At 43.8% G+C, this 12,278-nt stretch overlaps 1 long non-coding RNA gene across 1 annotated transcript in view; it reads left to right on the top strand.

Annotated features, from left to right (window-relative positions):
• LOC147009624 (uncharacterized) overlaps positions 1–12,278 on the top strand; it is a 133,877-nt gene that overhangs the window by 100,718 nt on the left and 20,881 nt on the right. The window lies entirely within an intron of this gene.

The following is a 12,278-nucleotide window of genomic DNA, read 5'->3' as shown; positions in this document are numbered from 1 at the left end:
ATGTGCTGAGTGAGTAAAAGAGCTCGTGTTCTGTCCGTTGAGAGGCACCATTATCAAATGACGTTGGCATCTATAATTCAAGTACATAGTGACAATTTGTGAGGACACTGTACACCTACATCGCAGATGTTGTGCGTTCAAATCCGGATGATTGAGCAGTAATAAGGATTTGAATTCTCATCTTCAGGAAGTCAAGCTGTCATGTCAATAAAAACCTGGCTTCCTCAAAGACAAACCTTCCATCCTCCTGACATATTCCAGCGCCATAAGGTCGTGGAGTCCAACAATGAAATTCATTGTTACATAAGGGTAAGTGCAATTCGACTGGGTCGTCATTCCACTTGTCTTCAGGATCGTGGACATAATTTTGAATCTGGCCAGGCAGGATATCGCCGCAACTCACCAACCCTTCACCATAAACATCATGTGATCTTTATACCATAGACCACCGCATGGTTCTGGTAGAGGTATCCTCCAGTTTAACGTCCTTCCCATCAACGGTGCACATATTGATGCCTCACCGTGCATGCAAAACACCAGGGTGACAGTGTATAGCTGTGTCGGGAATCGAACCTCAGGCTCGACAGCTAAGAGGTGAGTGTGCATACCTGGAGGCCATCCTGCCAGCCCTGCACAAACCCTAGGTGGAGATCATTCTTTTATACAGCTTGGATGAATTATAATATAACAAAGCTTTTACGAATTACCCAGAAATAATTGTTTGACTGATACAAAACTTTTAAAACATTTATTTGAAAGCTTGATGTGAATCTTACAATATTCCAGGACAAGATTCTATATAAAGGGTTTCATTTTGTACTCCATATGTTCAGGGGCTGCAGGATGGCCTTGACCCTAGGCCCGAGAGGAATGCACACTCACCTCTAATCTGTGTAGGATGGCCTGGAGGTATGCACACTCATCTCTAAGCTGTGTAGGATGGCCTAGAGGTATGCACACTCACCTCTAAGCTGTGTAGGATGGTCTGGAGGTATGCATACTCACCTCTAAGCTGTGTAGGATGGCCTAGAGGTATGCATACTCACCTCTAAGCTGTGTAGGATGGCCTAGAGGTATGCACACTCACCTCTAAGCTGTGTAGGATGGCCTGGAGGTATGCACACTCACCTCTAAGCTGTGTAGGATGGCCTAGAGGTATGCACACTCACCTCTAAGCTGTGTAGGATGGCCTGGAGGTATGCACACTCACCTCTAAGCTGTGTAGGATGGCCTAGAGGTATGCACACTCACCTCTAAGCTGTGTAGGATGGCCTGGAGGTATGCATACTCACCTCTAAGCTGTGTAGGATGGCCTAGAGGTATGTACACTCACCTCTAAGCTGTGTAGGATGGCCTAGAGGTATGCACACTCACCTCTAAGCTGTGTAGGATGGCCTGGAGGTATGTACACTCACCTCTAAGCTGTGTAGGATGGCCTGGAGGTATGCATACTCACCTCTAAGCTGTGTAGGATGGCCTAGAGGTATGCATACTCACCTCTAAGCTGTGTAGGATGGCCTAGAGGTATGCATACTCACCTCTAAGCTGTGTAGGATGGCCTGGAGGTATGCATACTCACCTCTAAGCTGTGTAGGATGGCCTAGAGGTATGTACACTCACCTCTAAGCTGTTCAACCTGGGTTCGAACCTCGACGTGCATCGTCCCCTGGATGGACGTTAAACTGGGTGTCCTGTCTGCAGGCATTCGTTGGTGGACGTCAAAGATTCCACAGTGTCCTCTGTGAAGAGTCGGCAAGCTATCACTGGCACCATGAACAAAATACAAATTTCTGCTCTAACCTACTTATAGTTGAACTGCACGCTGGGTCGGCTGGTTCATGAAACACTTGGGTCAAACATTCCCTGTAAAATCCCACAAGAAGGTGGGAATGATGATGATGGTTAAAAAAAACAACAGCAACAACTAAACAACTGGAGAGTTCATGGAACACCTTACTCTGTGCAGTCTTGAGAAGCAAGGACATGGGTGGGGTTTGTGAGTAGCAAATTTGATTGGTCGAGCTGACATAAAATGCTATAATATTTTGGCGAAGTCCTGCGAAACGGAAGGGTTTTGAAAATTCCAAAAAGGTGACTTGTGTTCTGCAATGTTCAAGTGTCTACTATAAATAGATGTGTGTGTGTGTGTGTCATAATTTTTGTCTATTTATTACATACGTCTGTTCATAAAGTATGCACGATTGGTATGTACTTTTTGACCCTTTAGACCTCTGAGACCCCTTCGAACTTTGAAGACCCTTTAGGACCCCCAAGATCCTGAAGACCCAAAGAGTCCCAAAAAGTTCCCGAGGACTCAAAAGCTCCCAAAGACCCAAAAGTCCAAAAAGTTCCTGAGGACCCAAAAGCTCCCAAGGACCCAAAAGTCCCAAAAATTTCTGGAGGACCCAAAACTCTCAAAAAGTTCCCGAGGGCCCAAAAGTCTCAAAAGGTCCTGAGGACCCAAAAGTCCCTGAGCACCCAGAAAACCCAAAAGTCCCAGAGGACACAGAAGACCCAAAAGTCCCAAAAGATCCCCAAGGCTGTGAAGACCATCTGACCAACGGGCCCACTCGTATAATTAAATTGAAGTAAAATAAGGATTTTATTGGTTGTAGAAAAAAAAACTTTTTTCAGAAGTTACCACAGTTGACGCAACGTCTTTTACAACACCTTATTGAGCACGTTACACGTAATACAATCAATCTGTTCCTTCATCATAAACTGATGTTTGTAGACAGACAGATCAAGTGAACCAATTGCCTCACCATACTTTTCGCTTCGCACGCACGTCAGGTAACAACCTGTCGGGTAACAACAACCTGTACTTGTTTTGCAGAGCAGCCTCAGAAATGCCGGACTTCTAATTCTTCCTCTTCCTTTAATGGCCACAATTATTCCCACGTTCTTGTGGGGTTGGCCGGAGAATATTTTTGGGCCAAGTTTTTCACAAATCGGCTGGCCGTGCCCGACATTCAACTAAGTAGTTAACACGGGAATTTTGGAATTTGGCCATGATGCTGCTGATGGCTCGCCTTCTCATCAAGAAGGACACCATGGGATCTTTAACATCGATCAACTAACGGAGGCAGATGTGATATATCATTTAACGTGCATCATAGGGATGGCACACACATTGATGAATCACCCTGCCTATGAAACACAAGGAGGGCAGTTTAGTATAGCTGGGTACGGATTCGAACCCAAACTATTTAGCTGAGAGGAAAATGTGCATACCTCTCAGTCGTTTTGCCAGCTCGAGAAATGCCAACACAAAAAAGAAAATGCAAAATAATGATTCCCTCCTTGAAAAGAACTTTGGAGGAACCGTGCGGAAGGTCATGATGCAACTATGTGAGTTAAAAAGGGAAGCAAGCCCCTGTCCACAAACAAGCCACCACTGAATGTACACTTGATGCAAAGGGTAGGAAGCGACTCATTGAGCTTAATCCAGACTGACCTGTCGACTCGAGAGAAAGCTCTCAGTGATAAGTAGCAGCCGCATAAATAATACCTGGTAATACTTTCTAGATTTTAGGGCTTGCTTGAAAGGCTCACAAATCCTGTTTGGGTTAAACAGCTCAATTTGTTCGAGAAAGTGTCCGTCTCCGAAGGATGGCAACCAGTGGCCTTTCTTTTTCTTTTGTAACAAAAACATTGCAAGTGAGGATAAAATTGAAATGGTTACCTGGGCAAGGCAGATTTAGCCATTGTTTAATGGTTTCATATTTTTACCTTGACAGAGCACAAGCCAGGAAACACCTTTTGCTCGTCTTCGAGATAGAATGTGCAAACGTTCAAAAGTAATGTCGTGAAAGTGGCTACCACATGAAAACAGAGCAAAATGGAAGGGCACTCGGTAGGGCGCACACCTCCGCCACGTAACACCTGATCCACGAGAACATATCGGGCCAAATACATTTTTGAAATATCATGCTATACAGCAGTATATCCTTTTTGCCCGTATCTGTCGACGGTGAAGAATCACTTTAAAAATGAAATAATTCTCGTATCCAGATCCACATTCGGATATTCACCAAGAATCGAATCAATTCTTCCTCGTCACACACCCAACTTGTCCACCAAGTTTCATCCGAACCTGTCCACAACTTTTTGAGATATCCTACACACAGATGGACAGACAGACAGACAAACAGACAAAAATGGGTGAAAGCATTACCCCTTCTCCTTCGGTGGTGGAGGTAAATATTATGTCTTGAACTGGTCTCAGCTAAAAATTCCAGGCTCGCAAGAAAAAGATATATGGAAGTGAAGGCAGAAGAAAGGACTTTTTACATTAGAAAGGAGGCGATTACAAGGAGGTTTCATTGAGATGTTTAGGATAATGAAGGGTAGAGACAAAGTGCAGGAGAGATCTTCAGCAGACTGGACAGTGATTGAACCAGGGGCTACAGTTTCAGAGTAAGGACGAGGAGGGTTACGACGGTAATAAGGCAAGGGTCGTTCACCCTGAGGGTAAAGTAAATGCATGGAATGGTCTCCCTGCAAAGGTAGTGGCAATAAAAACAGTAGATGGGGTTACATTAGAGTTGGATAGAAAACTTCTTTTAAAAAAAAGAAGAAAACTTCTTCGTCTTTAAAAACAAAAAGTAAAACACCTGTGATGTCTGTCCCTCCCTGTACCTGCCCTATTTCTCTCCGACCCATTTCGCCTTCAACCACCTCGCCCCTCTCCACCGTGAAGTAAAGCAAGTTGCTTTGAAAAAGTTTTGGTTCTCAGACAAGTGCCAAACATTATTAGCTCACCTGGACTTTAGTCCGGTTAGCTCACCTGGACTCACTTGGACTTTAGTCCGGTGAGCTTATGTGATCAAGCAGCGTCCGTAAATCAGTCAGTGAGTCCATAAACACTTCAATCATTATCGCAAGAAGCAAACATACGATGTTGATGAAACTTGGTCACAAGCTTTATACCTGATGCTTAACGAAGGTGTATTGACCGCATCAAAATCTGTGCTCATTAAGGATGTCTACGGGGGAGGGGGGGATTTGACCTCCCAAAATATGCATTTTCTCTTCTCCGAAACTACACACACACCGTTTCGATGAAACTTCATGACAACTTTGATCACCCGTGATGCAACAAAGTTTGTTCATGGCATTAATAAAATCAGGGTCTAAAGGAGTCTGTGGGGGGGGGGGGGTCTGAGTGACGATTGCTCCTGGTTCAGGTGAGCTTCAGGATGCGTAGTCCGATTTTTACTTTGCTTATACATCATAGCTTTCGGTTATCACCTGTGCATTTTATTGTTACCTATGCATATCACCTGCTTCTATGGCCAGCCTTGATTTTTACCACCACTTTCTTGCTTGTTCAACCATCAGAACTTCAGATCTGATCCATTGTAGTAGTTGTTGTTGTTTAGAGACAAGATGTAGACTCAGAGAAGAGTGATGTCAAGGAGGGTAAAACATATCAGTTGAAAGTTTTAAGAATGACTCATCCTCAAGCCTGCATTGAAAACCGACAATCTGGTCATTACATCTGCTCAGTATAATCATGTAAAAGCACTCCACCTAACTTTCAAGGAGTAAAACTTCTGCAGAATGAATCGATTGGCAACAGTGGAAATCTTTCCAAACTACATACAAACCCCAGTCATTGTAAAGGATAATTTGAGGTTTAACAGCTCAAAGTAACAAAGTAAATTATGAGGGTAATAAACTTGAATGGTGATATACTGAATGGGCTTGCAGGATGGCTTCGAGCCGAGATCACGTACGCACGCTCTCCTCTCGGCTGTCTAGCCTGAGTTTGAATACCGACCAAGCAAAAACTGTTATCCCAGTGTTTCACAGGCAGGGTGATTCATTAATGCATGTGCTGTCCCTCGGATGGACGTTGTCCCTCGGATGGTCGACGTCAAAGACCCCATGGTGTCCTTTGCAAAGAGTCGGTGAGTTATTGCCAGAACCATAAACAAATTCCGAATCCCGACCCTAACTATTTCGTTTAACGTCAGGCCTGGCCAACCAGTTCGTGAAAGGATTGGGCCAAAAACTCCCCCGCCAAACCCCCAAGAATGTGGGAATAATTGTGGCTGTTAAAGGAAGACGAAGAAGAAGTGATATCACAGAATCAAGGTTTCCAACTACCTGATGCTCTATTTCAATATCGCTATAAATTTTTATTGGCCTCACCGTGAATGAGACAATACCCCCCCCCCCCCGGGACTTCCAAATACTTGCTCGGCTATTTTCATTTTCTTCTTCCAATTTCTTTGACTCGCTGCAGTGAAATGTTCCATGAAGCAAGTCCAGTAGCTTCAAATAGTCATCATTGACTGAATCATATGACCCATGGACATTGCCCCAGAGGAGGTGTTTATTATATTTGGCAACGGTGAGATGTCAGAGGAAGTTGGTCAGGAGAATAAGGCGGATAAGAAGGAAAGCGAAATGTGCAAGCTACTCTAAAGGTGTGAGCAGGTGTATTGTCAGGAAGGGAAACTTTTCGAGAGGTTGATGTATCTTTTTTTTTCCCAGAGAAAGTCCCCAATTCTCTTTTTGTCCCTCCATCCCAGAAATATATTTGGGCATTTATCTTCTCATTTTGATAAGGGGAGGGACAAATTGGGGGGATTTGGAGGAGTCAGTTCACCCAATTTATTTCTGTTGAAAGCATGTGGGTGAAGGACAGTCTCTGGAACTCCTGGGCCTCGTCAGCTGTAACCAATCTTGAGCAGATCATTTCTCCTTTCTTTTGCCATCCACAGCTTACAAGAGTATCCCGAGCATTTATCCAGAGTGTGATGAAATATGATTTCCCACTGTGGACCTTCTTGCTTCTCTGCTTCCCAACTTGCTTCTCTTTAGGCTCTGGAGTCGAAGGTCCTCAGTGTCATTGGAAACTCAAGGCAGGATGATATTTCAGGGTCTGCTTCTTTTTTAATTTAGGCGGGTTGATGGCCTTGCCATCAATATTACCAGCTATATTGTGGGTTTGCTGCGACTGCTCTCCCCCCTCTACACCTTGCCTGTGCCTCACCAGGTCAGCCGCATTCTGCCTGAAACCCTTTCCTTCTTACCCAGGTAGAATCTCCACACTCACTTTCATCCTCTCATGTCCCTCTTGTCTTGTTTGTGGAAATGTCTTCCTAAGTCTGTTTGTTTGGCCCACTGTTTTCCCTTTTCTCCATTGCCTGCTGTTTTTCTGCTTTTCCATGAGCCTCGATGTCTTTATAGCAAATAAAGTGCATTACAATCCTACCTTAAATTGCTTCATCCTGATGGTTGCATCACTATTAGTCCAGAAATGCCAGCCACTTGGGATGCAGTTACATCGCAGCAGAAGTCCCACAATGGCATGACTATCATCAACAGGAAGGAATTTTTTTTTTAATCGAGATATTAAGGCTTATGAAAAGGCTGAATGACAAGGACGGTTGACATCATGAGTTAGCAGATATGGATATGAATGACAACCACCAACAGAATGGACAGAATATTTCATGGATAGTTAAAGGGAATGACAATTGAGATGGCTCTTCGCTGTCAGTTTTAAGGACTAGAGAGAATGGTTGAACCAGACAGATAGACGAAGGCCATAACAGTCAGAAACAAGAAGGGCACTCGAGAGGGCGCACTCCTCCGCCACGTAATAATGCCTGATCCACGAGAACATATCGGGCCAAATACATTTTTCAAATACCATGCTATGCAGTACTACATCGTTTTTGGTCCTATCTCTCAATGGTGAAGAATCACTTTAAAATTAAATAATTCTCGTATCCAGATACGAATTCGCATCTTCAACAAAATCGAATCAATTCTTCCTTGTCACACATTTAACATGTCCACCAAGTTTCGTTAGAATCCGTCCACAACTTTTTGAGATATTGTGCTATGTATGAGTTTAGCTCTATCTCTCAATGGTGAAGAATCACTTAAAAAATTATCATATCCGGATCCGAATCTTCACCAAAATCTAATCAACTCGTCCTTGTCACGCAGCACCCAACCTGCCCACCAAATTTGTACGCATCCGTCCATAACTTTTTGAGATATCCTGCTCACCGACACAGACAGACAAACAGCAGATGACTTGCATATCTAGATACTACGTACATGTATTTAGCTACAAGCAAATACAACCTGTCACTTTGCTGAGTGTGCTATTAAGGGGGGAGGGGAGAAAGAGGGAGGGAGAAAGAGGAGGGAAGGAGGAGCAAGTAGGGGTGGGGGAGCTCGGAGGGGGTGGGGAAGAGGGGGAAAGCAAGATGACCAAGGATGAGCCTTCATCAAGGATAATTTAAAAAGCCCATTAATTATATCGTCAAAAGGGGTGTTTTAATTAGCGCAACCACCCAGTTTTCATCCATGCACTCCCTTGGAGTGCACCTAGTGTGCATGCAAAGTTTCAGGTTGATAGGTTTCATAGTTTTGGAGTTATGGAGGAGACACACACACCGACTGACATACTGACACACACTGAGATTTAATGTTCCACATTAGTCACACAAATGTTAGATATTACTTCCACAATGACATTTGCTCACACAAATACCATAGACATTGGCTCGGTCACCCAGACAGGGGTGAAAACATGACCTACGTCCACCTTCGATGACGGATGTGACTATGGCAGATTGAGTCGTTGGTCTGTTCAAATGCCCCTTGCTCCATGTTGCAGCTCCTCATGACTGTCGTCTCCTGCACCACCACAGGTTTAGATGGTTTGTGGAGCCTGTCCTTTGCAGGCATATCAACCAATCAAAAAACACAACAAGGGCATGGGTTCTCCATCCATAATCACCAACGTCCTTCAATCCATAACATCCCCTCCCCTGCATCTCTTGTCGCTCATCTGGGTGTTGTCCTGCCATTGTTAAAACGGGCAGTAGAGGGCTTCCACAAATCGATATCGACAAATCTGTACCTAATGCTTGCACGTCAATTATTTACTTGGTTGGGCTGAAAACAGTCATTGCCGCTGTTAATTCAGCAGCAAGAACCAATGATGAAAGAATTCCCAAGTGCACTTCGCTCTCAAAGTTGCAAATGAGCCATTTATCCAATGCTGCGAAACAATGGTTGACACTTCAGATGTCACGACCCAGTAACCATTTCATTTAACACTTTCTCAGCAACTGGTTCAAGCTATTGCAACAACAGCTGTAACTCCCATTGGTTTGCGTTACTTATCTTTTAGTTTCTGCATGGTGAAATTCAGACAAAGACAATGCAGACAAGACAAAAGTATGCCACAATCACATTCAACAAATACATGAAGATGATTCTACAAAATAAAATCTATATGTGTACATCGTGCACACAAAATGACTAACTGTAAACCTCTGCTCCAGCTTGCCATCGTATCCCCTGAAAAGTACTGTGTGCTAGAATAAGCGGTGTTCCTCACTGACACTTCCTCACCTGGTAGCATTTAACTCAGATACACCCACATCAAGGACAACCCAGAACAAGACAGCTTAGACTTAAGCACATTCATCAAATATCTCTCCTGCTGCCCCAAAGATTAATTGGCTCGGTAGTGGGATCCAAACCCCCCTCCAGTAGCTCAGGAGACCACCCCACCCCCACCCCCACTTCCTGTCCCCCCCTTCCCCTGCATCATCCACACCAGCCATGTCTGAAGCTTCATCCAGTACCTCCTAGGACTCATACAGAGGCCTGTAGGCCTTGGTTCGGTCCCACTAGGCCAGCAGGCCAGGTTACAGGTATTGACACAAGTCTTACGTGAACTGGGTTGGTTGCCAGCTGAACTGAGTCTGTATCATCTGACACCCATTTTATCACCACCAAGGTATTCTTTGATGTACCATACTATCACCACCCTTAATATTCTCCGGTTCTGATGTCCCATACTCCGTTACAGAACATCGGTACTGCTGAAGCAGTTTCTTGGCAAGGCTTATACTGAGTGGCTTGCCTTTACCTTCCCAGCAGTGGTTAGGGAAGGAATTTGGAATTTGCCCATGGTGTGAGGACACCGTGGGGTCTTTAACAACTACCAAGTAATGCCAGGAGACTGGACACCCAAATTAACATCGATCTGAAGAATCACTTCTAAAAATTCTAGTATCCAGATCCGGATCTTCACCAAAATCTCATCCGGATCAGTCCACAACTTTTTGAGATATCCTGCACACAGACAGAGACAAACAGATGGAGAGGGGTGAAAATATACCCTCCTTCAGCTTCGGTGGCGAAGGTAACAAGTAGATCTACATTCAAAGCACAATGCCCCCATGCCAAATAAATAAATAAAATGACATATCTTCCAGCGCGCAACATTGCCGGGGCTCCTTCGGCACCCAGCGATACTGCTGTGCAGCACATGGAGACATCATTGGGAGGGAGCGGCGTTCAATAATTACATAATTACAATAAATAAATAATAATCATAAAACAATTAATTTCTTAATCAATTGGCTAATGGCATACCTAAACCACCACTGTTTCATCCGAATCTGTAACTTTTTGAAAATTAAATAACAAATCGATTAATTGATTTAATCAATAAATCAAAATTACCCTTTTATAGCCAAATCAATTGGTCACTGCTGTGTCCAAATATCAGCTTCCCACCTCAAAGTGTGCCTGAGACATTGCCCAGATGAGAAATATAATAAACTAGCGATACCCGTGCACATGCACGGGATAGCAGTACAACATAGCTGGGAGCAGACGACAGATCGTACACGGGGAATGACAAAAATACGCATTGTGCAAAATGCAAGTGGTACTATGGAACGCCAAGACTTCCCAAACATTGTCGGCATGTCCGCTAAGTGCCACAGCAGTTTCATAGGGATCGTGTGACGGCGAGCCGAGTTTTTAGTATGCAAGCTTGGTATTATAATAGAGATGAGTAATTACTAAATCGATAATACTAATATAATTGATCAATTAATTGATTAATAAACAAAATATCGTTTTTGCCAAAGCACTTGTTCACTATTTTGCCCAAATTTCAGCATCTTAGGTCAAAGGATGGCTGAGATATTGCCCAGACAAACAAACAAGAAAAAGGAGTGACAAGCCGGTAGGCGGCCATGGGTCGCCGATCATCCGATGACCTTTGACCCCTGATCTGAGTTAACCTAGTACTAAGTACTTACGAAATTGTAATCAAATCGGTTAACCCGTGTATGAGCAAGGGGGCTTTGAATGGTCATTTTGCCTGAACAATGCACTCATTGACCTTTGACCCCTGACCTAGCCAAGATAGGTCAATATGTCCTGAAGCAAAGTTGTAGTACCCATTGAAAACTCTGTACCTATGAACTTTCATTCATATCGGTTATTCCATGTAGGAGCAAGGGTGCCTTGAATGGTAATTTCGCCCGAAAAATGCACTTATTGACCTTTGACCCCTGACCTACTCGAGATAGGTCATTATGTAAATGAGCAAAGTTGTAGTACTCATTACGGTCTATAAGCATGTAAAAATTCATTCGATTTGGTTCAACCGTCTTGGAGCTAGTGTACTTTGAATTTTCAGCAGGAATGCTCAATGGCCCTCGGACACCCAAGTTGAGAGGGTCAACATTTGGAAGCTATAAGATATAGAAAAAATAGAAATAATGGATGTCATATGGCGGATAGAGAATCACCTTAAGATTACGCATACCAAATCTCATCGATTTCCATCGACTGATAACTACTCGGTATCAATTTGAATGAAAAGCCCCGAAAATGTCGTTTGATATCGGAAATCCCCAAAGTTCGAGAGGGTGCTATGGGTGAACAAAGATATAAATCGAAAATCCGGCTCGATTGTTTGTGCACAATGCATTCCAGATGATTAGTGTGAATTTTCATAACCATCTGACCATAACCCTAGGAGGAGTAGCATTTGGCGCGAAGGCACCGCCAGCTCTCGCATTTATCGATTTTTGCCCTTTGACCCTTGACCTAAGCAATATCGGTCAATATGTCCTGAGGCAAAGTTGTAGCACTCGTTGCGTGCTATGAACCTGCAAAGTTTTATTCGGATCGATGCACTCACCTGGTCGCGAGGGGGCCTTCAATTTTCGCCAATTTTCGAGCACACCCCATTTGTAGGGGGGCGTGTGGATAAACTATTCCATATGTCACAAAAACCGGAATATATTTGGTAGAGCATCACCTGTAGATGATGCATGCCAAATTTCATAAGCCTACGTGGGATAATGGCTTTCAGAATTGATTTCGCGTGAACGGTACCGATTTTGAAGGTTTTTCGGCTGTTGCTAAGGAACCAAAGCGTCCCTAGCAACCATCACAATTTCCAAAGCACGAGGTCATAAGATGTA

Source organism: Eptatretus burgeri, chromosome 17, assembly GCF_056783735.1.
Source record: "Eptatretus burgeri isolate ZD-2024b chromosome 17, Ebu_testis_v1, whole genome shotgun sequence".
In the NCBI taxonomy this organism is placed as follows: Eukaryota; Metazoa; Chordata; class Myxini; order Myxiniformes; family Myxinidae; genus Eptatretus; species Eptatretus burgeri.
Note: the sequence above shows the minus strand (reverse complement) of the source record. Positions and strands in the feature narration are given on the sequence as shown.